The following is a 27,981-nucleotide window of genomic DNA, read 5'->3' on the forward strand; positions in this document are numbered from 1 at the left end:
AATTATTAGAGGAATAGATTGCCAGTCCTCAAATCCTCAATTTTCAGAAATTCATCTTTGAACTTCCTATTCAATGGTTCATATATTTATTTATTTTGGACACTTATTTGAATTCTCTACACTGGCAGATATCTAGTCTGAATATATACTGATTTGTGTTCTAATTTACACTGGAGTCCTATTCACCATTTAACCTTACATTTTTTAAGGTATATGTATTTTCTATCTGAACACTACTTTTAAGCTTAATGAACATCCCTAAGCAATTGGTCCACTTGGAGAATCAAGGTTGTATTACAACACAATAATAATAATTAGAAAAACATTCAATGTAAAAATAGCATAGTTGAGAACCATAACTGAATGTTAATGAGACAAATTATCCAATGAAGAAATATCACTAAAATAAACAAGGGATGCTTGTTTTGGGATACTGAACAGTCATCAGAGTGATCTTGTGATTCCTGCAACCTCATAGGAAGGAGAGAAAAACTGAAAGCCCTGCAGCAGAGTAATGGGTCCCACTCATCTTTAGGAACAGGGATAGAGCCTTGCTAATAGAGGAAACATTTTCTTCCAATCTGAGTTTAGATCCAAGTTTTCAAATTCATGGCCTAAGGGCTGTATTGAATCACAGACATCTTTGTTTGGCCTGCTTATTATTATTACTATTACTACTACTACTATTATTAGGCTGTGCCACATGGCTTGTGGGATCTTAGTTCCCCAACTAGGGATTGAACCCTCACCCTCAGCAGTGAAAGCACAGAGTCCTAACCACTGGACCACCAGGGAATTCCCCACATTATTTTTTAAATTGGGAAATTTCATATAAATATCTGGCACTTCTGGAACAATCATTCCTTCAAGTCAACAGTTGGAGCTACTTAGATGTTGTTCTCAGATGGCACTTTCATCTCCAATTTGCTACAGTTGCCATCACTTCCTATTTTGAAACACTTGACTTGCCTTATGCTCTAACATTACCTGGCTGACTTCTGTAAGCATTTTTGTGACTGTTGACTACACCATTCCCAAAGGGGGAAAAAAATAGATCCTCTAGTAAAGGAGCTAAAGACCAGACTCCTGCTGATGGGAAGACTAGAAAAGAAACTCAAGGCCAGGATATCATAAAGCCTAAACTCTCTCTCAAGACTGTAGGACTCAGAAAGGCTGAAAGAGCTACACCTCTTCTTATGGAGGTGGATGGAGATTTCAATTTCTAGGGAGAGGAAAGTGGAATTTTGTATTGAAAGACTTGAAAAAAGGAGGTAATTACTTGCTCATTGGAGGCATAAATCTGACGGTGGATAAATCCCATTAGGACTAGATAGAGCCCCCAGTCAGATTACAAGTAATTTTAAAAAAAAATTTCCAAACTTCAAAAATATGCTAATGACTATACTGTTTTTTTGTTTTTTGTTTTTCTTTCATTAAAGTAACATTTTTACAAAGGTTAAAAGGACCCTTAAGTCTAAGTCTAGGAGCATAATCGCTGGGTCATGAGATGTGCACATCTCCAAAGTTTGATAGAAAGTTTCAAACTGTTCTTCATACACTCCCACTAGAGTGAACACACTGTTCTACAGCCAGCCAGTCCTTGATGGTGTCAGGCTCTGTACTTGGTGCCAACCTGATGATTATGAAATTATATCTTTTTGTGGTTTTAACTTGCATTTTCCTGATTATTAGTGGAATTGAACCTTTCTTATTTTCTCTTGTCTGAATTGTCTATTTGTCTCATAATTTTACTATTGTGTTGTCTCTTTCTTGTTTATATACATATATTCTGAATTAATCCCTTGAGGGTGATATGTGTTGCAAATGTTTTCTCCTAGTTTACACTGACTTTTCACTTTTAGTGTGCCTTTCACTGAGCAGTTTTATATTCTCATTTAGTTCAATCTATTAATCTTCCCTTTCATAGTTTTATAGTTTGTGCTTAGTTTTTGAAAAATCAAGAACTATTTTGGGGACTTCCCTGGTGGCGCAGTGGTTAAGAATCCACCTGCCAATGTAGGGGACATGGGTTCGAGCCCTGGTCCAGGAAGATTCCACAGGCAATGGAGCAACTAAGCCAGCCCGTGTGCCACAACTACTGAGCCTGCGCTCTAGAGCCCGCGAGCCACAACTACTGAGCCCACGTGCCAGAACTACTGAAGCCCACGTGCCTAGGGCCTGTGCTCCACAACAAGAGAAGCCACCACAATGAGAAGCCCACACACCGCAATGAAAAGTAGCCCCCGCTCGACGCAACTAGAGAAAAGCCCACATGCAGCAACAAAGACCCAATGCAGCCAAAAGTAAATAAATAAATTTATATAAAAAGAAAAACCATTTTGGCAGTATTTCAACAGCTTTGCCTATAAGACACAATGTATTTTATATATACATATACAAATATGCCAAAATAACAACTCTGCCTAAATTATACAGCTCTAACTAGCTTTAAATATTGTAATTAAAAGTGTATTATTAAAATAAGCATGCCAGCCAATGGTTTAAAAAATAGTTTCACTCCAGTCTGGTATTTATTTAGCTCTTGAGCTACTGAAATCAGTGGCCGGAGTAAAGCAATTATCTGACGCTTGTGGGTGGCAACCTTGGAGAATCTTAGCCTCTTCTTCCATCCCATCCTATTTTTGTCCTTAATAGCAGATATTTAATTCAATTTTAGATTCTATTATTTTTTTATAATCATAATCTAAAAATGTTAAAATAGTACTAAATTTCATGTGGAATGAAACTTCAGATTCTCAGCAACTTATCTTTCTTAGTGATTCCTACTCTAGCCCCCAATATAATTATATAAACTCTTACATAACATAAACAGTTGTTTTTTATTTAGTATTATCTAAAAGGAAAAGGAAAGGGAAAAATAGAGCCCAAATTATCTATAACTGCCTCTACCTTCTGAGGAAGGCAGCATAGTTTATATCAGTGAAGAGAGAAATCTCTCTATGGCTTTATTCTCCTGACATGGACCAGCGGGAGAGAGAGGAAGGTGTGAGACCCCAGTTCAGCGGAGCCTCTGGGTATTCAGTGGAGTCCCAGAGCTGAGTTCTCCAAAGGAATGGACAGAGATTTGGGATGGAAGACAGAGAAGGAGGAAGAGGGGAAGAGGGGGCTAAATATTTTGGTGGAAGGCTGGATCCTGAGCTGGCAGATATGGTCAAAGAATTATTTCAGTACACAAATTAGAGATTTGAGGTGACCCCACTCTCCCTGTTACCTTAGATTCTTCATCTAGTCTGCTCTATATATTGTGTGAACAATGCTTTTGAGGAAAGGAAGTCTATGTTTCATGTGATACAAGGTATAAAAGGAATAGCATATATGGATGGTGAGATTCTCTTCCACTGAACTAATTCAGCTGTGGACGATGATCAGAACAAATAGGAACTGGGCTGCTTTGTGGTCCTCAAAGACGTTAAGAAGGATCACCCACAGCAAGGGGCTCAGGCAGTTTTATTAGAATCTCCTGTCATCCGAGTTATACAAACTAAGGAGAAGAATGGGAAACATACAGCAGTCACTCGTGCATTATAGTTCCAAAGTCCAGCCAGGCACCAGTGGCCAAAAAAAATATTCCTTAATTAGGGTCTATTTCTGCTCCCTGGAAGTGGTTCCCTGGTCATTACTTTCTGAGGCTCTCGAATTCATCCTCTGTGCTCATGGCTCTGCCTTCTTAATTGTCCTTCCTTTTCATTAGAAGCTTCTCTCTCCACCTGCTTCTTGCCTCCCCCAAATTGTGAGCCTACAGAGCTCTTTTCATTTTGAACTGTCTCTGCTCCTTTTAGTGAAAGCTGGTGCTGCTTTCACAAGTATAATTGTCTTTAAACTGTTCTAGATTCCCTATGAATCTTATTGGGGATCACACCATGGCAAAATGAAATACATCCATAATTCTTTCTAAGATGGGCTTCTCTTTTCCTTGGGCCACATGGGAAGCAGCTGTGGGAAAATATGGCATTAATATTCTTAGAAGTCCAACTGTCTAGTTGAAAGGCTCTAGTAGGTGCTGCCTTAAGTCTTTTTTTTTTTTTTAAACATCTTTGCCTTAAGTCTTAATGGGGTTTTAACCAGGGATCTTACAGCCAAGCCCATGATTTAATCTTTACTCTGAGCCTATATCTTACTTTGAGAATGTTTTGCTGGCCAGAGAGGCTATCTTGAGCCCTCTATATTTCTTCTTTATCCTGCCTAAAAACTAAATACTTCCTTCTTTATTTAATCTCTCTCTTCTTGCATTTTATAAATGCAGCTAAAAGAAGCCAGTTGCACTTTCTTTTTTATAATATGTGCACTTATTTATTATTTTTTTTATTGAGGTATAATTGACATATAACATTAGCTTCAGATGTACAACATAATTTGATATTTGTATATAAATATTTATATATATTGTAAAATGATCACCACAATAAGTCTAGTTAACACCCATTGCCATACATAGTTATATAATCTTTTTTCCTCATGATAAGAATTTTTAAGATCTTAGCAACTTTCAACTATACAATACACTACTATTAACTATGGTCACCATGCTGTACATTACACCCTCATGAAAGTTGTACCTTTTTATCCACTTCACCCATTTCTCCCACCCCCACCTCCCACCCTCTGTCAACCGTCAATCTGTTCTCTGTATCCATGAGTTTTTTTTTTTAGATTCCGCATAAAAGTGAGATTACACAGCATTTGTCTTTCTCTGTTTGACTTATTTCACTTAGCGTAACACCCTCTAGGTCCATCCATGTTGGTGCAAAAGGCAAGATTTCCTTCTTTTTTGGTGGCTGAATAATATTCCATTGTGTATACAGACCACATTTTTTTTTAAACATCTTTATTGGAGTATAATTGCTTTACAATGTTGTGTTAGTTTCTGCTGTATAACAAAGTGATTCAGCTATATGTATACATATATCCCCATATCTCCTCCCTCTTGCATCTCCCTCCCACCCTCCCTATCCCGCCCCTCCTATCCCACCCCTCTAGGTGGTCACAAAGCATTGTGCTGATCTCCCTGTGTATAGACCACATTTTGAAGTCCATTTACCCATTGATGGACAGACACTTAGGTTGTTTTCATATCTTGGCTATTGCAAATAATGATGCAATGAACGTAGGGGTGCAGATATCTTTTCAAGTTAATGTTTTTGTTTTCTTCAGACAAACATCAAGAAATGGAATTGCTGGATCATATGGTAGTTCTAGTTTTAATATTTTCCGGCACCTCCATAACTGTTTTCCATAGTGGCTGCACCAATTTACATTCCTAACAACAGTGCACAAGTGTTCCCTTTTCTTCACATTCTCACCAACGCTTGTTATTTCTTGTCTTTTTGATGATAGCCAGTCTAACAGGTGTGTGGTGATATCTTATTGTGATTTTCATTTGCAATCCCCTGATGAGGAGTGATGTTGAGTACCTTTTCATGTACCTGTTGGCCCATCTGTATGTCTTCTTTGTAAAAAATGTTTATTCAGATCCTCTGCCCACTTTTAAACCAGACTGTTTGTTTTTTTGCTACTGAATTGTATGAGTTCCTTATATATTTTGGATATTAATCCCTTATCAGATAGATAATTTGAAAATACTTTTTCCCACTCCTTAGGTTGCCTGCACTTTCAGTATTTTGCCTGGAAATCTCCTTATCCAGATCAGCAAGTTCATTAGCTGCAGTTTTCTATCTTCCATGATACGGTGTGGCCAAAAATTCCACCAGGTGTAACACAGGTCACCCTTTTCTTGAGCCTCCAATAGCAATTTTCTCCCTGCTATTCCAGGCTTCCCTGACAGTTTTCTTGTTGCTCCTTTGGCCTCTGTTCCCAGTGTCAAAACTAATGATGTTACTGAACAAAAGTCTGTGCCCGACGCACAGTGAGGCCAAACAATACCAAAACGTGGGAATTTGGAGCAGAGAAAGGATTATTGCAGGGCCATGCAAGGAGACAGGTGGCTCATGCTTTAAAGACCCTGAACTCCCCGAAATCTTTCAGCAAATCCCTTTTATACAATAGGTGAGAGAGGGATGTGGTTAGTTGTTGCAAACTTCTTGGTGTCAGATCCTTTGTTCCTGAGGTCAGGTCATGGTCAGGTCACCATCTTCCTGTAAACCTCCACCAACACAAATGTTATTCTCTGTTCTGACAAGCAAGGGCAAGGTCCCAAGGCTCAACTTTCGCCCTCCGAGGTCCAGGCCTGGCTAAGAGGAGGGGGTCCCCGCGGGGGCCGGTTACCCTGCCCCGGAGCGCTCTTCCAACACCCAATCTGGGTCCTCCTACCAGTGCCCAGGCCTGGCTGAAGAGGCAGATCTCAGCTGACGGCGTCCTCAGGGCCAGGTCCCCAGACCCTGCCCAGCCATCATCACTGAGGGAGCCGGGCGCCCAGGACACAGCCAGCCCTCAGGCTTCTCATTTAAACTGGAGAGAATCAGTTGTATAGGATCCATAGGAATAAATGTGGTAGCAAATACCCATCACGTTAATTCCCAGCTCACAGCAATTGCCCGTCTTAGAGAAAAGCCCCAGCCACACAGGTGGACCTGAAGTAACGATGTGCAGTGTCCTTGCAACTTAACCCTGACTTCTGGCCACCTCCTAGGGGTGGACAACCGATCTAACCTGTACCAAGTTTTGAAACTTGAACGGAGAGACGAAAGCTGGTTGAGCTGTTACCTTTTTTTTTTTCTTGTCTTTATTGAATTTGTTACAATATTCCTCCTGTTTTATGTTTTTTGGCCGCGAGGCATATGGGATCTTAGCTCCCCAACCAGGGATCGAACCCACACCCCCTGCATTGGAAGGTGAAATCTTAACCACTAGTCCCTGAGCTGTTACCTTAACGGCCGTGTCCATATGCTCCAGTTGCCGAGGCCTCCACGGACTGCGGCCCATGGAGACCTTCACCTCCATTAGGTCTCGGAGGAAGGGATGGAGGAGAGGTTCGCCGCTGCTTCAAGGCCTGGGCCCAGCCATTGGGTGGCCATGGCAAGGGCTCTGGAGCTCTGCAGGACACAAGCCCCCAGCCTGTCCCCAGGCCCCCAGCTCACCCACCAGCCCGAGGTCGGAGGGCCTGGAGGGCCCTGGGGAGAAGGCCATGGTCTGCCTCTCACTCTCTGCCACAAGGGCCACTGCCACGCTGACCATTGGCAGAGCAGGACCTCTATCAGCCGGGCTGCAGATCTCGCACTGAGGGTCTGGCGGTAACAGCCTTGCAGTAAAGGCTGTGCACCTGCCCTGCCCCTATTACAGATATCTTCAGTTTTTGTAATGGCAGCACCTTCCTCCCAGATACCAATTTCTGTTTCAGTTATCTGTTTCTGTGTAATAAACCAGCCCAGCATTTAGTAGCTTAAATCAATGTCAGTTTTATTGCTCACAATTCTGTCAGCTAGGAACTTGGGCAAGCGTTGGTGGGAGCAGCTGTCCTCGGCTCTGGTGGGGTCAGCTGGGGCAGATGAGGCTGGAAGATCCCAGCTTCTGCCTGCTGGTGCTGGCTGTCAGCCTGGGTTCCTTGGTTCTCCTCTGTGGGGCCTCTTATTATCCAGGCCCTCTTTCTGTCTAGGTGGCCTCTCCAAGAGGGTTGTCTAGATTTCGGTACATGGCCCTTGGCTTCCAAGAGGCAGAAACAGAATCTTCAAGGCCTCTAAAGGCCTAGGCCGAGAAGTCACACAGTGTAACTTGCACTACATCCCACTGGTCAGAGAGAAGTCACAGGCCCAGTTCAGATTCAAAGGAAGAAATTTCATTTCTTTGTTGGTAAAGTCACATGGCAGAAGGGCATACAGGATGGGACAGATTGCTGTGACCATCTTTAGAAACAACCTATCCCACAGATAGAAGGAAAAAGATCATGAACCCAAATGCTCTCTGAGGCCATTTCTATTCTGTATCCAGCAATAAACCTGATGTTCAAACTATCTCCTTAGCAAACTGGCTAATTAAGCCAAGGTAGGTCAGAAGGGAGTTAAGACAAAACTAATCGACGCAAGACTGCTTTTACGGGACTTCCCTGGTGGTCCAGTGGCTAAGACTCCGCGCTCCCAAAGCAGGGGGCCCGGGTTCAATCCCTGGTCAGGAACTAGATCCCACATGCCACAACTAAAGATCCTGCATGCCGCAACTAAAAAGAGATCTCACATGCCGCAATGAAGATCCCGTCTGCCTGCAACTAAGACCTGGCACAGCCAAATATTAATAAATAAATACATATTTTAAAAAAATGCCTTTAAAAAAAAAGACTGCTTCTACAACATCCCTATCTGTATTTTCTTGGACATTTTGAGAGACAAGCCACCTCAGAGGGCGACCTGTCTCATTGTTGAACAACTCTAAAATCTAGAGCAGTCTTCCATTTGTGAGGCCGACACTGCCTTTCTGTGAGTCCTCCCAGGGTCAGAGATCTGCTGTCTGGAGCCAACTCCCTTCCAAATATGGCTTTCTTTCTTTTTTTTTTTTTTTGTAATTGTTCTTTTTTTTTAATTTAATTTTTATTTTACATTGGGACGGTATAGTTGATTTACAATGTTGTGTTAGTTTCCGGTGTACAGCAAAGTGATTCACTTATATATACATGTATCTATTCTTTTCCAGATTCTTTTCCCATCTAGGTTATTACAGAGTATTGAGTAGAGTTCCCTGTGCTATATAGTAGGTCCTTGTTGATTATCTATTTTATATATAGTAGTGTGTATATGTTAATCCCAAACTCCTACCAAATAGGGCTTTCATTCAGATTTAGGTATTCTCAATTCAAGGCTCGACATCTCCCAACTTCTTTACTTGTCTGTCTCAAGTCATGATTTCCCAAACATGTGTTTGCCTGTATAACATATAACTCATAGTGTAAATTTTGCCCAGTTAGTGTGTTTAAGAAGAGAGGAAAGTAACAGATTATTAAAAGGTTTAAAATATCTGACAGTGCAAACAAATGGGCTGTTTACTGTAAGTGTCTGACACACCGGCCTGGCTTAAACTTCGGTTTGATCTTGTGGAAATACAGTGCTTGAAATTTATCTTGTCCCAACTTTTTCATAATTTATTCACTCTTAACCAAAATAATTATCTAACTGAACCATTTCTATAATTAGTATTCAGTGGGTGATACAAGTGGGGACCATTAATACACAAATTCTGAGAAAAGCTGAAGGTAAAGTTTACTGTTCTGTTACAACTGATGAAAAAAAAATTACCCAGATAAGACAAACTCTGCTTGATGCTTTTTGTGCCAAATGAAAAATAGGAGCCTGTATGACTGGTTGAAGAATCATTTCTCCCCATGGGTGGTGCTTATGTAAGATGCCTCAGACCCAAAATTAGGGTGAAGCTTTCTCTCGTCAGGGAAGGTGGCTGTTAAAAGATGAGAATAATGAAAAGCTATGACCAATAAAAAGACAGAGAACTTAATCACAGCCTTATCAATCCCCAACCAGGGGTCACAAAAAGCCTTAATCACGTCCTATAGTATTAAGACAACAACCCTACATTTTCTTGACAACAATTTTTTGGTGCTAATATTTTGGTCTTTGCCTCCAAGTACTAGCCTCCTAATAAAGACAGAAAGCTTTAAAAATGTATGTGTGTATGTGTGTTTGTTTTATAAATAGATATACATTTGAGGATATATGAAAGGAGCAAAGTATTTATCTCACCACACAGTTAAGGACTTTAAAAAATATTCATTGTTGTATGATGTCTTTTAAAACATTAAAATAAGCAGGACAGTTGCTTTGAATTTATGAAGAATAACACATATATAATTAATGACTTTCCTCTTCTGTCTGTATCATACTTGCTTAGTTTTTTTCAGGCTTAGTGAAAAGGCTTTAATATAGGAAAAATAATGTGTATATGTAATAATAAAGAAATAATGTGGACTATCAATGACATGAAAAATAGTCATTTACATACATTTTGTTTGAAGATATTTTCAGATATTTCCCTACATTCACCTTTCATATTTAGTGCATCAATGGCATGAGAAGATCTTCAAAATTAGGTAACTCAAATGTGTTCCAGTTGAACACAAAAAAGTGAGAAAAAATTAATTTTCCTAAATATATAATAGAGGGTAGAAGATTGTTGGAATTGCAGAAATCTTTTTCAAAATTGATTCTGAAACTAGTTAGTGGCGATGGTTGTACAACAATGTGAATGGACTAAATACCTCTAAATCATACACTTTAAAATGACTAAAATAGTAAATTTTGCTATATGGATTTTACCATAATAAAAAAATGGTCTTTCCAAAAAAAGCCCCATAGTTCATCTAAATAGGCAAAGTAGATTTCTAGGAAGCTAAAATCTGAGATTTGAAGGAAAAAAAGAATAAACCTGGGTTGAATTTGCTGGGATTGCCCATCATTGTCTTTGTTAACAACCTGCTAAATATTTACAAACTTCTGGGCAAGTCTGAGGTCAGTCGGTATAATCAGCAAAGAAGTGAAGTGCACTTGGTCCCAGGCAGACTGGTACCCAGGGTGTCTTTGGATGTTTAATTGGTCTGAGTTCCCTGCTGAGACTGTTGCAGACAGGAGCAGGCAGGTTCAAGAGTTACTGTTGCTCAGAGTGTACAGCGGAGTCAGCTGATCGTGAACGGGGCTGGTACAAGTGGCCTTTTATGCTAGAGCCCTGCTGGCCGCCCAGAGGACAATCCCCCATTCATTTGTTTCTTTTGGATGCTCGTGGTCTTGGGGCCTTTTGGATTTTTATTGCTGCAGATGACAGAAAACAGGCGTGGGTGCATGTTATAGTAGGGTCTTCTCTACACTTGCAAAAATTCCTGGCTAGAAATAAAATAACAACAACAACAAATGGGAAAGGTGGACCACACCAGGCAGTGTAGCTCCTGAGAAAATGACTTTATCCAGAATTATCCTAAAATATAAGCTGGCTCAGCACGACTCCGGGCCTGGCCATGGACTATATTAAAGTGTCATACATACAGGTGGGCAACAGGCACATGAAAAAATGCTCAACATCGCTAATTATTAGAGAAATGCAAATCAAAACTACAATGAGGTATCACATCACACTGGTCAGAATGGCCATCCTCAAAAAGTCTACAAACAATAAATGCTGGAGAAGGTGTGGAGAAAATGGAACCCTCCTACACTATTGGTGGGAATGTAAATTGATACAGCCACTATGGAGAACAGTATGGAGGTTCCTTAAGAAACTAAAAATAGAACTACCATATGACCCAGCAATCCCACTCCTGGGCATATATCCAGAGAAAAGCATGGTTCAAAAAGACAGATGCACCTCAGTGTTCATAGGAGCACTATTTACAGTGCAAGACATGGAAGCAACCTAAATGTCTATCGACAGAGGAATCGATAAAGAAGAGGTGGTACATGTATAAAATGGAATACTACTCAGCCATAAAAAAGAATGAAATAATGCCATTTACAGCAACATGGATGGACCTAGAGATTATCATACTAAGTGAAGTAAGTCAGACTGACAGAGAAAAGAAAAAAAAAGAAAATGAAGATCTTTCCTGGAGGGCCTGGCAAACTTCTCAGCTTGCTCATTGACCTGAATTGGGTCTCATGCCCATTTCTGAACTGACTTAGGGCAATGAGTATGGGTCACCCTCTGACCAACCACCAGGTTGGAGGTGGAATCTACTTCCACTAAGGCACATGGGGTGGGGGTGGGGGGTCCCATGGTAGGGGTTGGGGGAAAAGAACTGCACAAAATCAGAGCTCTGTTAGGAAGGAGGAAGCAGTGAATGGGTGCTATGTATGCACAGAAGGTGCAGAAGGAGGAAGGTGTAGAACAGCATGTCCAGCATGTTGCCAGTTTTTATTAAAAAAAGAGGTGGGGGAAAGAGAGAGAGAAATATATTCATGTATGCATAAAATATATTTGGAAGTGTAAATAAGAAACCGTTCAAGTGGCTGCCTCATGGGAAATAACCAGGTGTCTGGAGACAAGTTTACAAGAAGTAAAATTTTCACTCTACACTTATTTATACCTTTAAAATTTTGAACCACGTGAATATATTGCTGATTCAAAGAATAATTAATGAAATAAAATTAAAAATAAAAATGGACTTTCAGACTTCCCTGGCGGTCCAGTGGTTAAGACTCTGTGCTCCCAATGCAGGGGGCACGGGTTCGATCCCTGGTCGGGGAAGATCCCACATGCTGTGTGGCACGGCCAAAAAAAAAAAAACCTGTTAAAAATAAAAATGGACTTTCAGAAGCAAGTGGGACTTGGGGACTCCAAATCTAGACCCTTTCAAGGACTTTGCTCCAGATTAAATGGACACTATGCTTACTTATTCACCCAAGCGCCCAATGGATAACTGGGCATGTATTGTTTGTGTCAAATAATCACACACACAGACACAGACACACACACACACACACACACACTCACCAAACGTTAATTTTCAGAGGCAGTGCAGTCTGAGTTCATCCTTAGGAAGGAAGTGTTTCCCTAAGTTCTTCTCATGCGAGGATTGTTTTTGTGACTAGGCAGAGAGGCGACAGGCCTCTTCTTCCATTGCCAGCCTCTAAAGCGCTGATCCTCAACCAAGGGTGGTTTCACAGCCCTCACTAAGGGGCCTTTGACAATATCTAGGGGCCTCTTTGGTTGTCAGATCTTGGGGGTGCTACAGGTATAGAGTGGGGAGAAGACAAGGATATTGCTAAACATGCTAAAATGAACAGCACAGGCCCCCAACAAAAAATGATGGCCCCCAAAATGTCAATGGTGCCACTGTTGAGAAACCCAGCTCCAAGGCAGAAAGCACAAGAAAAGAGCCAACTCTCAATGGCCACGGTGTAAGAAAATACCTGTCTTTGTAATTGCCATTTGTCTTACTCCCAGATAAGAATTCTTACTAGAATGCTGCCACAATAAATGAAGCAATGTGGAAAGTTGTGATATCCAGGATTTAACGGAGTGGAGACACTAGTCTCCTAGTCAAAGTAGGTTGGCTCCATCCCGTGAATGGAACATGGTGCCCACTGAGCTTCTGTACCATGTTTTCCTTCAACAGCTTGCTGCTGAGAAGCAGTTGGAGGTTTTCTTTATACTAATGTTGCAATGATTGCTACCTATGTGCTAAGCATTCTTCTAGTCTGTATAAATATACCTAACCTTCACAACAGTTCCATGAGCTGACTACATCATCTCCACCTCACAGATGAGGCTCAGGTAGGTAAGGTAACTTGTCACAGTCACACAGCTAGAAAGTTGCTGAGGTGACATCTGATCCCTGGCAGGCTGATTCCAGAGCCTGAGTGCCTAACTCACTGCTGTCCTGCTTTGGCACACTCAAACTATCCTACACCTCTGTGTACTCTTGTGAGAAGGAACATTGTCTTCCAAGAAGATTATTCTGACATATTGTCCAATGAATAATACATAGGAGTGACTGTTTCCCCTCATCCTCACCAACAGCAGGTATAATGCATTTTTAAAAACCTGTCACCCACCATTATTATTTCTATTTTTCATCTCCTACCTTAGAATGAAATTATGCATCTTTTCATGTGTTTATATTTGCACTTTGTATTTGTTTTTCTGTGAGATGCTTGCCTCTTTTTCTATTGGGATGTTTATTCTTTACTTTTCAGATTTAAAACACTTCTTTGTTTACTAGGAAGATGTAACCATTGATCATCGTGTATCACCAATATTTTGCCCAAATTTATCTTTTGTAGCTTTTATTGTACTTTTCTTTTTCTGTGCAAAGGAGCTTAATTTTTATGTCCTTGGATTTATCAATCTTTTCCTACTTGGCTTCTTGAGTCTGATGTCATCCTTGGAAGCTTCTTACCTATAAAGTATTATTTAAAATATTTACCCCTGTTTCCTTCTTACAGATTCTCATTGTAGAACTCTCATCTTTAATCCATCTGAAATTAGTACACTAAATTTGCATATGCATGCGTATTTTGACACAGTAAGAATCGCAAATAGATCATGTATATTCTTAACATAATGCAGATTTCAGTTGAGGTCACTCTGTATTTTAAGATTTACAAAAAAATTGACCCAAATCCCCATTGCACACCTGGAGGGAAGCCCAAACCCCTTTCCAAGATTTCTGTGGGCCCCACAGTTTAGTCTGATTCTCTGCTCTGGCTGAATCACTGAGCTCCTTTGTTTCCCTCAATCCTCACCGTATTCTGCTCTCTGTTCCTTCAGCCAGATGAGAAACTCAACCTATCTTTTTTCTTTGGTAGAAAGCCCCTCACATGCAGATCTTTCTATAGGGTCGAGGTGGTGCCACACCAACCGTAAATTGAATAGTAAAGTTCTTTGGTCAACTCACACAGTTGGGAATTTCTAACTGGCATATTTCTCCAAGAGTCTCAGGCTTCTACCCAGTTTGCTCAAACATATATACTATATTCTGCTTCCCTCCCATCTTTTTTTCTCCCTTCCCTGAACTTCTGCTTAGTTTTTGTGCCAAATAGTGTTACTATTTTCTTGCTGGGCATTCCAGGGCAAACCACTCCCTCAGGGCTTTGCCTTCCAATCGAAATATTTTTAAAAACAGAGAGACCATTCCATCATTAAACATACCTTGATACTATCTATTTAAAAATAAATTACTCTTTCTGCTACAGTATTTGAAAGTCTTTTCAAATAATGCAAATTTTTCAAATGGCTTCGTAGAATTAAGGTAATCGTAAGGCTTTCATTCTTAATTATTAATAAATGGAGTTCCTAAATCAAAGGATTTTTTCATTCTTAAATTAAGCCTTGCTTAGTAATACTGTGTGTTTCTTGTAATACATTTTCTTTAAGTATATGTCGGAGATTTGTAACTAAGTTCATAAGTAAGACTTTAAAATAGGGATGCTTTGTGAGTGTGCATATCTGTGTGAGAGCCACCTGCATCAGCTTTTAGAAGCCATAATGCAGTAACTTAGGAAATAAATTAGGAAGGCTCCCTTCCTCCTCTGTGCTTTCGAACAGTTTGAATGCCATTGGAGTCATCTTTTCCTAGAGTAGCTTTATTTATATAAAACAAAGTAGACTTCAGAAGAAAGAAAATTACCAGAGACAAAGAGGAAAAACACTTTTAACTATAGAGGAGCAACAATGAGAATTACATCTAATGTCTCAGAAACCATGTAAGCAAGAAGATACTGGAATGAAATATTTAAAGTACAGAAAGAAAAACAATACCAATCTAGAATATCATATCCAGAAAAATTATCCTTCAAAAGTGAAGGAGGAAGAAAGACTTTCGCAGAAGAAAAAAAAATTGAGGTAATTTGTTGCCAGTAGACATGCTTTGCAAGAAATGTTAAAAAAAAGATCTTCAGAGATAAGGAAATTGATAGGTCAGAAACTTTGATCTACATAAAGAAAGAAAGGACATTATATATGTAAGCAAGCTACCAGATACACAGAAATAAAAACAGCGGGTTAGGTAAAATGAGGCCGTTAGATTGCTGACTCAGTGCTCTGGAAGTTACAATATGTCCTAGAACACAACAGAGGAACATGTTCCAAATGAAGGAACAAGATAAAATCCCAGAAGAACTAAGTGAAATGGAGACAGGCAGTCTACCTGAGAAAGAGTTCAAGGTAATGATCATAAAGATGATCAAAGAACTCAAGAAAAAAACTCATGAACAGAGCGAGAAGTTAGAGGGTTTTAACAAAGAGTTAGAAAATATAAAGAGAGACAGTAAAAAACTCAGTCATTGCCCGGGGTTTGGGGGAAGAGGAGAGAGATTAATAGGTGGAGTACTGGACTTTTTGGGGTGGTGAAACTATTCTGTGTGATGCTGTAATGGTGCATACACAATATGAGTTTGTCAGAACATGTAGAACTGTACAAAACACAAAGAGTGAATGCTAATGTAAACTATGGACATTACTTTTTTTAAAATGTTAAGTCCCTCCCCATTTAATAACTTTTTTTTCTTCCAGTGTATTTTGTCTTGTATTAATATGCCACTCTGGCCCTCTTACAGTCGCTGTTTGCATGATATATCTTTCCCAACCTTTTACTTTCAACCTCTTTGAATCGAAAGTGGATCATAGTTGTTGTTGTTGTTTTTTAAATCCAGCCTGACAATCTCTGACTTTTGATTGGAGTGTTTAATCCATTCACATTTAATGTTTTTATTTATCTAGTTGGAACTATCTCTGCCATCTGGACATTTGTTTTCTATACAACTCTCTATGTTTTGTTCCTCTATTCCTCCTCTACTGCCTCTTTTGTAGTAAGTAGATATTTCCTTGTGTATCATTTTCATTCTTTTGTCGACTTTTGGACTGTTTTTGGTTTTAGTTATCTTCTTAGTAGTTGCTTTACATCTGAAGCAACTACTACTGAGGGGATTAGAATTGGTGTCAGGAGACCCATCAGAGTTACCACGTGAATGCAAACTGCCGTCCACGCTCTCCTGCCTGCTGGAGCCACCAGCTTCTGGAAGCTGATCTGGATCACTCTTCCTCTCTGGGGATTGGTTTTGCCTTTCAGTCCCAATTTGGTCTGTTGCCCAAGTCCTGGACTTCAGGCTGAGCCTGATGGACCTTTTGACCTGGCTCTTCTTGCAGTCACTGACTGTGATTCCAAGGCTTTCTGATTTTTGAGCAGCTCTACTCGCCTGCCAGAAATCAGTAAGGAAGCTCCTTTATAGGTGCAGAAGCAGGGATCTGAATCAGATAATATTGAAAGGTTCTTTCTAATTATTTTATTCCCCGATTGCCTTAAAATAGTATTGGAAACATTTCTCACCTTCTGCTGTTCCCACACATCATCTCTTTGAATCTGGTATGAAACAAGGTATCTGTTGCGTGCTTTTAACACCTTTTTGCCTGAGTTCAGATAAACTATTACTGAAGTTGTAACCCTTTTTGTATTATGAAACTACAGAATATCTTAAATATGTTTCCTGATAGATCTAGGGCAGCAAATCCCCTCTGGATATTTTTCTCTGAAATTACACTGAAAGAAAGAAACAGCTGTCAGGAGGATGCAGGCTAAACCATTAGATTGCTGACTCAGTGCTCTGGAAGTTACAATACATCCTAGAATGCAAGTCACTTGGCCTGACATTCAAGTACTCATTTTCTTTTTTTGAAGGTTAACGTAAATTCGTTGTGGGAGGTTGAAAAGAGGACAGGGGAATAACTGGAAAATGCAAATGCATGGGCCAGTAACAACCAGTATTCTAGCTGTACAGGCATGGTCAAACACACAGGTAATATGAAAAATATGATTCATGTCTAATTTATGATGCAGAAAGCCTTGTGTTAATAATGGTTCTTTTTACCCATTAAAGCTACTGAAGTATATATTTCTTTGTTGCTTGGTCTTGTTTTCCCCTGAAAGACCCTATAAATCAGCTGTAATGAAAGCAGTATTTTACAAATACAAAACCAGTGCATTTTGTCCTTAAGCCATATTTCATTTCAACCTCTGTCATCTCATCTTGAAGTAGAGTCAAGAGGCTTACTGCCCGGGGTAGAGAGCATGTATGCGCCCTCTTTCGCATGATGCTAGGCTTGAAATCCAGGCTTTGTGCATTTGGTCGATTCACTGAATGGCCATTCAAATGGCCTAGACCTGACTTGGAACTTAAACCATCTCCTAAAGTGAAGAGAGAAGAGGGTCCTTTTATCTATCTCTGCTGGGCCCCAGGGTTTTCTTCAACCTGGTGCAAGGAAACTCTCGCAGAAGAGATGTAAAGGGAAGCGCAGCTCCTCCCCTCTGAAAGATGGTGGTAGGAGAGAGCAAGAAGGGTCCGGCTACGTGGTCAGTCTGATGTCGGTGCCGAGTGGTCCTCACGAAGCTCCAGCAGGAAGGGGTGTAGAACGTACGGGCTCTGCAAGAGGCTACTGGGTGGGGTCCCCTGCGCTGACATGAAGGGGCCCAGCCTCCTGAAGAGCACAGAGCCCAGAGCTCAGCGAGAGAGTTTTCCAATCCCCATCAGCAAGGCCCTGAGCTGACAGCCGCCGGGCCACCCTGAGTCCTGGTGGTGGGGCAAGGCCAGGCTGCAGGGGCCCCGAAGGAGGTGCAGGGAAGATGCTGCAAGCTCTTGGAGGGGCTCAGCCAGCGAGATGGAAGAGAAGCTGGGTCCATTGGGGGCCATGACTCCCAGGTGGGAACCTGCAGGTCCCCCCAGGAATGAGCAGCCGCAGCCCTCAGCTCGGAAGCAAGCAGGGAGCCTGGTGCCCACACAGCCAGGAGTACCACCAGGACCCAGAGGAGGACCATCTCACAAGAGGACACTCGAACAGATGGAAACAGGGGAGGCTGGCCAGTGCCCAAGCAACGGATTACAGAATCAATTGCCTCTAAGCTTTAAACCTCATGGGCCACTTAGTTGGGTTCTGTTGGTTTGTTTGCTCTGTTTCCCTGCAAACAGGTACTTGAGGAAGGCAGGAAATCTGTGTAAACACAATGAGAAACAACATTTTCTCCACACATCCCAGCTGTGGCAAGTGTCGCTGAAGGTAGGTTATAGGTTGAAGGAAGCACATGTGAGTGCACACGCACTCACACTTGCTGTAACTCAGGAGCGGAGCTTAAGGGAGTGAGTGTGAGGAGCAGAGCAAAGCACACACAGCCCTCTCCGTGTGGCTCTCCTGCCCCGAGGTTCCTTCCAGGGCTCACAGCTGCCTTCCTGTAGGAGGAGTCCTGGACATCCTTGCTCACTCTCTTATACTGGGGCTTGCGGCACCTTTCCAGAAGAACGTCCACACACCATGTTTTTTCTTCTTTTTAAAACCACTTTACTGATGTATGACTGATTTACAAAAAGCTGTATATTTAATATATGCAAGTTGATGAGTTTGGAGATAGGTATGCATCTGTGAAAACATCACCACAACCAAGTCCTTAACTCCTCTTTGTTCTTTTTGTAAAATTTTTTCATTTTATACTGGACTGTAGTTGATTTATAATGTTGTGTTAACTTCAGGTGTAGAGCAAAGTGATTCACTTATACATATACATGTATCTATTCGTTTTCAAGTTCTTTTCCCATTTAGGTTATTACAGAATATTGAGCAGAGTTCCCCATACACCATTTTAAGAGAGGATTCACCAACACAGGAAGCTCCTGGTCCTTGAAGGCAAGTCAGCATCAGCGTGGCCAGTTCTCCTCCAGAGGAAGAAAGCCCTGCTGTGCTCAAGGCCCTGAACCACTGCCCGCTTCCAGCATTCCAGGAACCCTGTGTCAGGGAGCTGGTCAGCCGCTCGAGAATCAGCATCTTCAAACACATGATTATGGGTGTTACACACACATGATTTTACTTCTGTAACTAATTTTTTTTTTGTTTTTGTTTGGATTTTTAGAAATTTCATGTAATGTCTGAAACATTTATATTAACATATTTCCATACAAATAACCCAATGAAAGTTTAGTATTAGTTGTTTTGTTTGTTTTTTTATACTGCAGGTTCTTATTAGGCATCAATTTTATACACATCAGTGTATACATGTCAATCCCAATCGCCCAATTCAGCACACCACCATCCCCACCTCACCGCAGTTTTCCCACCTTGGTGTCCATATGTCCATTCTCTACATCTGTGTCTCAACTTCTGCCCTGCAAACTGGCTCATCTGTACCATTTTTCTAGGTTCCACACACATGCATTAATATACGATATTTGTTTTTCGCTTTCTGACTTACTTCACTCTGTATGACAGTCTCTAGATCCATCCACGTCTCAACAAATGACTCAATTTCGTTCCTTTTTATGGCTGAGTAATATTCCATTGTATATATGTACCACAACTTCTTTATCCATTCGTCTGTCAACGGGCATTTAGGTTGCTTCCATGACCTGGCTATTGTAAATAGTGCTGCAATGAACATTCGGGTGCATGTGTCTTTTTGAATTACGGTTTTCTCTGGGTATATGCCCAGTAGTGGGATTGCTGGGTCATATGGTAATTCTATTTTTAGTTTTTTGAGGAACCTCCATATTGTTCTCCATAGTGGCTGTATCAATTTACATTCCCACCAACAGTGCAAAAGGGTTCCCTTTTCTCCACACCCTCTCCAGCATTTGTTGTTTGTAGATTTTCTGATGATGCCCATTCTAACCGGTGTGAGGTGATACCTCATTGTAGTTTTGATTTGCATTTCTCTAATAATTAGTGATGTTGAGCATCTTTTCATGTGCTTCGTGGCCGTCTGTATGTCTTCTTTGGAGAAATGTCTATTTAGGTCTTCTGCCCATTTTTGGATTGGGGTGTTTGTTTCTTTGATATTGAGCTGAATGAGCTGTTTATATATTTTGGAGATTAATCCTTTGTCCGTTGATTCATTTGCAAATATTTTCTCCCATTCTGAGGGTTGTCTTTTCGTCTTGTTTATGGTTTCCTTTGCTGTGCAAAAGCTTTGAAGTTTCATTAGGTCCCACTTGTTTATTTTTGTTTTTATTTCCATTACTCTAGGAGGTGGATCAAAAAAGATCTTGCTGTGATTTATGTCAAAGAGTGTTCTTCCTATGTTTTCCTCTAAGAGTTTTATAGTGTCCAGTCTTATATTTAGGTCTCTAATCCATTTTGAGTTTATTTTTGTGTATGGTGTTAGGGAGTATTCTAATTTCATTCTTTTACATGTAGCTGTCCAGTTTTCCCAGCACCACTTATTGAAGAGACTGTCTTTTCTCCATTGTATATCTTTGCCTCCTTTGTCATAGATTAGTTGACCATAGGTGCGTGGGTTAATCTCTGGGCTTTCTATCTTGTTCCATTGATCTATGTTTCTGTTTTTGTGCCAGTACCATATTGTCTTGATTACTGTAGCTTTGTAGTATAGTCTGAAGTCAGGGAGTCTGATTCCTCCAGCTCCATTTTTTTGCCTCAAGACTGCTTTGGCTATTCGGGGTCTTTTGTGTCTCCATACAAATTTTAAGATGATTTGTTCTAGCTCCGTAAAAAATGCCATTGGTAATTTGATAGGGATTGCATTGAATCTGTAGATTGCTTTGGGTAGTATACTCATTTTCACAATGTTGATTCTTCCAATCCAAGAACGTGGTATATCTCTCCATCTGTTGGTATCATCTTTAATTTCTTTCATCAGTGTCTTATAGTTTTCTGCATACAGGTCTTTTGTCTCCCTAGGTAGGTTTATTCCTAGGTATTTTATTCTTTTTGTTGCAATGGTAAATGGGAGTGTTTCCATAATTTCTCTTTCAGATTTTTCATCATTAATGTATAGGAATGCAAGAGATTTCTGTGCATTAATTTTGTATCCTGCAACTTTACCATATTCATTAATTAGCTCTAGCAGTTTTCTGGTGGCAGTTTTAGGATTCTCTATGTATAGTATCATGTCATCTGCAAACAGTGACAGTTTTACTTCTTCTTTTCCAATTTGTATTCCTTTTATTTCTTTTTCTTCTCTGATTGCCGTGGCTAGGACTTCCAGAACTATGTTGAATAATAGTGGTGAGAGTGGACATCCTTGTCTTGTTCCTGATCTTAGAGGAAATGCTTTCAGTTTTTCACCATTGAGAATGATGTTTGCTGTGGGTTTGTCATATATGGCCTTTATTATGTTGAGGTAGGTTCCCTCTATGCCCACTTTCTGGAGAGTTTTTATCAGAAATGGGTGTTGAATTTTGTCAAAAGCTTTTTCTGCATCTATTGAGATGATCATATGGTTTTTATTCTTCAATTTGTTAATATGGTGTATCACATTGATTGATTTGCGTACATTGAAGAATCCTTGCATCCCTGGGATAAATCCCACTTGATCGTGGTGTATGATCCTTTTAATGTGTTGTTGGATTCTGTTTGCTAGTATTTTGTTGAGGATTTTTGCATCTGTATTCATCAGTGATATTGGTCTGTAATTTTCTTTTTTTGTAGTGTCTTTGTCTGGTTTTGGTATCAGGGTGATGGTGGCCTCATAGAATGAGTTTGGGAGTGTTCCTTCCTCTGCAATTTTTTGGAAGAGTTTGAGAAGGATGGGTGTTAGCTCTTCTCTAAATGTTTGATAGAATTCACCTGTGAAGCCATCTGGTCCCGGACTTTTGTTTGTTGGAAGATTTTTAATCACAGTTTCAATTTCATTACTTGTGATTGGTCTGTTCATATTTTCTGTTTCTTCCTGGTTCAGTCTTGGAAGGTTATACCTTTCTAAGAATTTGTCCATTTCTTCCAGGTTGTCCATTTTATTGGCATAAAGTTGTTTGTAGTAGTCTCTTAGGATGCTTTGTATTTCTGCAGTGTCTGTTGTAACTTCTCCTTTTTCATTTCTGATTTTATTGATTTGAGTCCTCTCCCTCTTTTTCTTGATGAGTCTGGCTAATGGCTTATCAATTTTGTTTATCTTCTCAAAGAACCAACTTTTAGTTTTATTGATCTTTGCTATTGTTTTCTTTGTTTCTATTTCATTTATTTCTGCTCTGATCTTTATGATTTCTTTCCTTCTGCTAACTTTGGGTTTTGTTTGTTCTTCTTTCTCTAGTTTCTTTAGGTGTAAGGTTAGATTGTTTACTTGAGATTTTTCTTGTTTCTTGAGGTAGGCTTGTATAGCTATAAACTTCCCTCTTAGAACTGCTTTTGCTGCATCCCATAGGTTTTGGGTCATCGTGTTTTCATTGTCATTTGTCTCTAGGTATTTTTTTATTTCCTCTTTGATTTCTTCAGTGATCTCTTGGTTATTTAGTAACGTATTGTTTAGCCTCCATGTGTTTGTCTTTTTTACGTTTTTTTCCCTGTAATTCATTTCTAATCTCATAGCGTTGTGGTCAGAAAAGATGCTTGATATGATTTCAATTTTCTTAAATTTACTGAGGCTTGATTTGTGACCCAAGATGTGATCTATCCTGGAGAATGTTCCGTGTGCACTTGAGAAGAACGTGTAATCTGCTGTTTTTGGATGGAATGTCCTATATATATCAATTAAATCTATCTGGTCTATTGTGTCATTTAAAGCTTCTGTTTCCTTATTTATTTTCATTTTGGATGATCTGTCCATTGGTGTAAGTGAGGTGTTAAAGTCCCCCACTATTATTGTGTTACTGTCGATTTCCTCTTTTATAGCTGTTAGCAGTTGCCTTATGTATTGAGGTGCTCCTATGTTGGGTGCATATCTGTAACTAATTTTTATCAGATTAAGTGTTTACCCATCTTAGAGTTGTCAGAGCGTAGCAATGGGTGACAGAGTGTCTCCTTCAGGGCATCGCAATGCGGTGAGGGGGTCTTGGGCGGTCTCAGCACAGTGAAATTGCTCCCCTGGGGAGCTGAAGATGTTTCCCATCTTCCTATCTTCCCGCAGACCACGCCAGGATGAACAAATCTTCTCCAGACTGAATCACACTGACCCTCCCAAACCCTTTCAGAAGTTTCCCAACTCTTGAACTTAATATGGAAGCTTGAAAAGCTACACATTATTTTCCCTTTATTGTATTGAATATACTTATCTCTGTATCCAGTATTTCATCTTTTTTTTTTTTTTTTTTTTTTACTAGTCTCTGAAACAACAGTTGTGAAGGCCTCTTTTCTACCACACTGTGTTGATTTGGGTTTTCCTTACCTTCAAAAATGTCTCACTGCATCATCCTTCTCTAACCCTGCCCTGTCACTCCTTTTTTCCCCTATTTTATTTCACTTATCTACATCTATTTTTATCTCAGCTCAGACACCAGAAGAATTTCTAATATGCTCATTTTAAAGTTTGACATTATCTGTTAGGATCAGAGGTCAGAATCTGTTTGACATTAGGAAAGCTTGCGATGGCCAGCAAATTGAGGACTGTGGGATTCTTCCTTTTGTGGAAGAAGAATGTGCTGGGAGGTTTTTTTGTTTTTGTTTTTGTTTTTTTGGTCGCACCATGCAACTTCTGGGATCCTAGTTTCCCAACCAGAGATCAAACCCCGGCCCCCTGCAGTGGAAGTGCAGAGTCCCAACCACTGGACCACTAGGGAATTCTCAAGAATGTGCTGGGAGTTTGATAGACCCTAAGCCCTGGAGTTGTTTGTGTTTGGAGTCGGGCACACTGGTCATAGCGCCATTTTTGGAGCAAGGTGACCCCAACAGTAGCACTGGAAAATGCCATCTCAAGGGGGACCCTGGACATTCCCTTTTCTGATTTTTCTTTCAGAATATCGATGGATCCAGACTCTGTAGGACTTCCTGAAGTCTTTTCTGTTGAGCTCATCCTCTGTTGAGCCACGACTTTATCAAATTATGGTACCACACATGGGCCTCTCTTCCCACTGGAAAATTCCAAAAGCAGCCAAAATTCTAAAAAGATAAGCTAAAACACATGGGAAAGGCCAACTGTTCCAAACTATAAATTAAAAAAGGTGTTCAAAGAACTGATTGGCTGAGGTCTCAGGCATGGGCCCAGCATCTGTCTCCACTGGGGTTTGTCAGGTATCTTCGAGGGGCTCTCTTGGCATTTTGGGTGGGACAATTCTTTGTTCAGAGCTATCGCACACATTATCAGACGGTTAGCATCCTGGGCCTTCAGGCACCAAGTAGAATTTCCATGTTATCATGGCAACCATGATGACCCCTACACATTTCTGAATGCCCCCTTGGAGGTGGTCTCTCCTCCAACTGAGATCCGTTAGCTCTGTCCTAAAGAGTATGAATGAATGATTTCAGAGCACTTTGTTTAGTTAGAATTTCATGTTTGTAATCAATTCTCTAGATCAAAAGCTACATTTTTAAACTTCCAGTGAGTTAGTAGGATGACCAGATCCAGCCAGAATCGTGCTAGTCTCCCGCTGTCAGCCCTTAGTTGTTTAGAGCTTTTCTGCGTGAAGTGTGTCCCCACAGGAGCAGCTCATTAGAGCTTGTTAGAAATGCAAAAGCTACTGGATTAAAAACTGTATTTTAGACAAGATTGCCACTGAATCCATATGCACTTTAAATTTTGAGATGCAGTGCTTTAGAGAATACCCTGGACAGTCTTGTGACAGCTCTTGTAGTTACACTTTTCCCCACTCAGTGGCACAAATGATTTCGATCCCAACCCCAAATGGTATTAAACGCTTCCCATTTGCACTTTGCCATTGTGATGGGAGCAGCAACGACTCTACCAAAGACCCACTGTGTTCCTCACTAGCTTGGGCTCCAACCACATCAACTAAGCTCTCTTATAATTGTGAGAAAGCCAGATTATCAGGTGATCTCAAATATTCCTCTTACCGTCTATCAGAGTTTTTTTCTTTCCCATTATGGTTTATCACAGGATATTGAATATAGTTCCCTGTGCTATACAGTAGGTTTTGTTGTTTATTTTACATACAGTAGTGTGTATCTGCTAATCCCCAACTCCCAATTTATCCCTCCCCTACCCCAGCAACCACAAGCCTGTTCTCTATGTCTGTGAGTCTGTTTCTGTTTTGTAAATAAGTTCATTTGTGTCATATTTTTTAATTTTTTATTTGTATTTATTTTTTTACAGATTAACTTTCAGACATTTTCTCAATTAAAAAAAATTTATTTATTTATTTACTTACTTACTTATTTTTGGCTGCATCGGGTCTTAGTTGCGGCATGCAGGATCTTTCCTTGCAGTGTGCAGGCTCTTCCTTGCAGCGCGTGAGCTTCTCTCTAGTTGTGGCATGTGGGCTCTCTAGTTGTGGCATGCGGGCTCCAGAGCGTGGGCTCTGTAGTTGTGGCATGCAGGCTTAGTTGCCCCATGGCATGTGAGATCTTAGTTCCCCGACCAGGGATCGAACCCACGTCCCCTGCATTGGAAGGCAGATTCTCAACCACTCGACCACCAGCGAAGTCCCTGTGTCATATATTAGATTCCACATATCAGTGATATCATATGATATTTGTCTTCTGCTGGCCATCTGTATGTCTTCCTTGGAGAAATGTCTATTTAGGTCTTCTGCCCATTTTTTTTTTTAACATCTTTATTGGAGTATAACTGCTTTACAATCGTGTGTTAGTTTCTGCTTTATAACAAAGTGAATCAGCTATACATATACATATATCCCCATATTTCCACCCCCCCAAAAAAAATGGTTCTGAAGAACCTTGGGGCAGGACAGGAATAAAGACGCAGACGTAGAGAATGGACTTGAGGACACGGGGAGGAGGCAGTGTAAGCTGGGACGAAGTGAGAGAGTGGCATGGACATATATACACTACCAAATGTAAAACAGATAGCTAGTGGGAAGCAGCCACATAGCACAGGGAGATCAGCTCGGTGCTTTGTGACCACCTAGAGGGGTGGGATAGGGAGGGTGGGAGGGAGACGCAAGAGGGAGGAGATATGGGGATATATGTATATGTATAGCTGCCCATTTTTTGATTGGGTTGTTTGGGTTTTTGTTTTGTTTTGTTTTGTGTTATTGAGTTGTGTAACCTGTTTGTATATTTTGCAAATTAATCCCTTGTTGGTAGCATCATTTGCAAATATTTTCTCCCATTCAGTAGGTTGTCTTTTCATTTTGTTTATGGTTTCCTTTGCTGTTCAAAAGCTTTTATGCTTAATTAGGTCCCATATGTTTATTTTTGCTTTTATTTCCATTACTCTAGGAGAGGGATTTTAAAAGATATTGCTGTGATTTACGCCGAACAGTGTTATTCTACCTATGTTTTCCAGTAGGTTAATTTCTTTTTTTTTTAACGCTATGATTTTTTTAAAATGTTAAAATCCATTTGTTTTATTTATTCTTTTATTTAATTTTTTATTTTATATTGGAGCATAGTTGATTAACAATGTTGTGTTAGTTTCAGGTGTACAGCAAAGTGATTCAGCTATGTATATATACATATATATATTTTTTTCAGATTCTTTTCCCATTTAGGTTATTACAGAACATTGAGCAGAGTTCCCTGTGCTATACAGTAGGTCTTTGTTGGTTATCTCTTTTAAATATAGTAGTGTGTACATGTCATTTCCTTTTGAGAGAGCTATGGAAGGGAATCTTCCTCACTTCCCTTGTTCATCCCTGTGTAGGGAAATGAAGATGACGTGACACTACCGGCATGGCCCTGGAGGAACTGGAGTGCTTGGATTAAGCCAATCCTGAAGGCTGTTCTACTGAAGTCCTTCCAGGTGTAGGACGGAGGGTCTAGTCGACTAGGTTAGAGTCAGGAAGCAGTGACATGGGAGCTATACGTGTAAATGTGAAGCCATTTCAAGTCCAACTCTGGTGTGGCTTGCAGGCTTTTGGTTTACAACAGTAAAATCATCTCTCTGATGTATAGTATGTTATGGTTTAAAAAGTAGTCTCACACTCAGGTCTTGCTTGAGAGTAACTGTGCAAGGCAAGGCCTATGCCCCACTGCACAAGTGAGGGAAGGAAAACACAGTGGGGGAAAGTGCTTGTCCAAGGCCACTCATCTTGTAAGAGGCAGAACTGGAATCTGACCTAAGTTTGCTTCTACATCAAGGTAGAAGCTTGACTCTCCTCCAAATCCCAGGCTGCTCAGATCAAGGCATTTGTACCCACAAACGTGTAATGAGGGCCCAGGCTGCCCTCCAGAGCGGCGGGACCAGGAATCTCTAGATGGTCAGCAAGTAGGAAAGGGCAGGAAAAGCCCCACTGGGATACAACTGCTGTCACTAAGGCTGCTGCCACCATGACAGTATGACCTCTAACATTTGACCCTGCCCAGGTCCTCAAGATTCAGTGGCCCAGGAGCCAACATGTAGCCTCCAGGCTCCACTAGGGCAGGAGAAAACGACCTGGTGCCCCTCATCTGATGGAAGATTCCCCAAGATGGACATTAGGGTGCTATGCTAGGGACCCCTAAATGGCAAAGGTTCCCCCAATCTCTAAGGCTCCTGCCATCTCCAAAACTCTGGTGGCAAATGCAATGAATAACCTTTAGTCACCTCCTTCCTCTGGAAAGTTTTCTTTCTTTCTTTTTTAATTAAGACTTCAATTAATTTAAAGAGAATTTAATCCAAAAGATGAGAGTAGAGTTGATGATGGGGTCAGGGAGCTGACCTCAATCAAAAGTTAGGAAAAAGATACATGTGAGCAATAACATCGTTGGATTCAAATTTAGTCCCAGAGCTACAACTGAGTCTGTGAGTGT

At 40.5% G+C, this 27,981-nt stretch overlaps 1 protein-coding gene and 1 long non-coding RNA gene across 4 annotated transcripts in view; one reads left to right on the forward strand and one right to left on the reverse strand.

Annotated features, from left to right (window-relative positions):
• The window catches only part of TJP1 (tight junction protein 1), a 339,138-nt gene that overhangs the window by 267,658 nt on the left and 43,499 nt on the right, over positions 1-27,981 (reverse strand). The window lies entirely within an intron of this gene.
• LOC309625979 lies at positions 14,255-27,852 on the forward strand. Its single transcript, XR_014242864.1, has 2 exons — positions 14,255-19,274; positions 23,078-27,852. It is a non-coding gene; the product is annotated as an uncharacterized lncRNA (long non-coding RNA).

Source organism: Balaenoptera borealis, assembly GCF_965194805.1.
Source record: "Balaenoptera borealis genome assembly, chromosome: 3".
In the NCBI taxonomy this organism is placed as follows: Eukaryota; Metazoa; Chordata; class Mammalia; order Artiodactyla; family Balaenopteridae; genus Balaenoptera; species Balaenoptera borealis.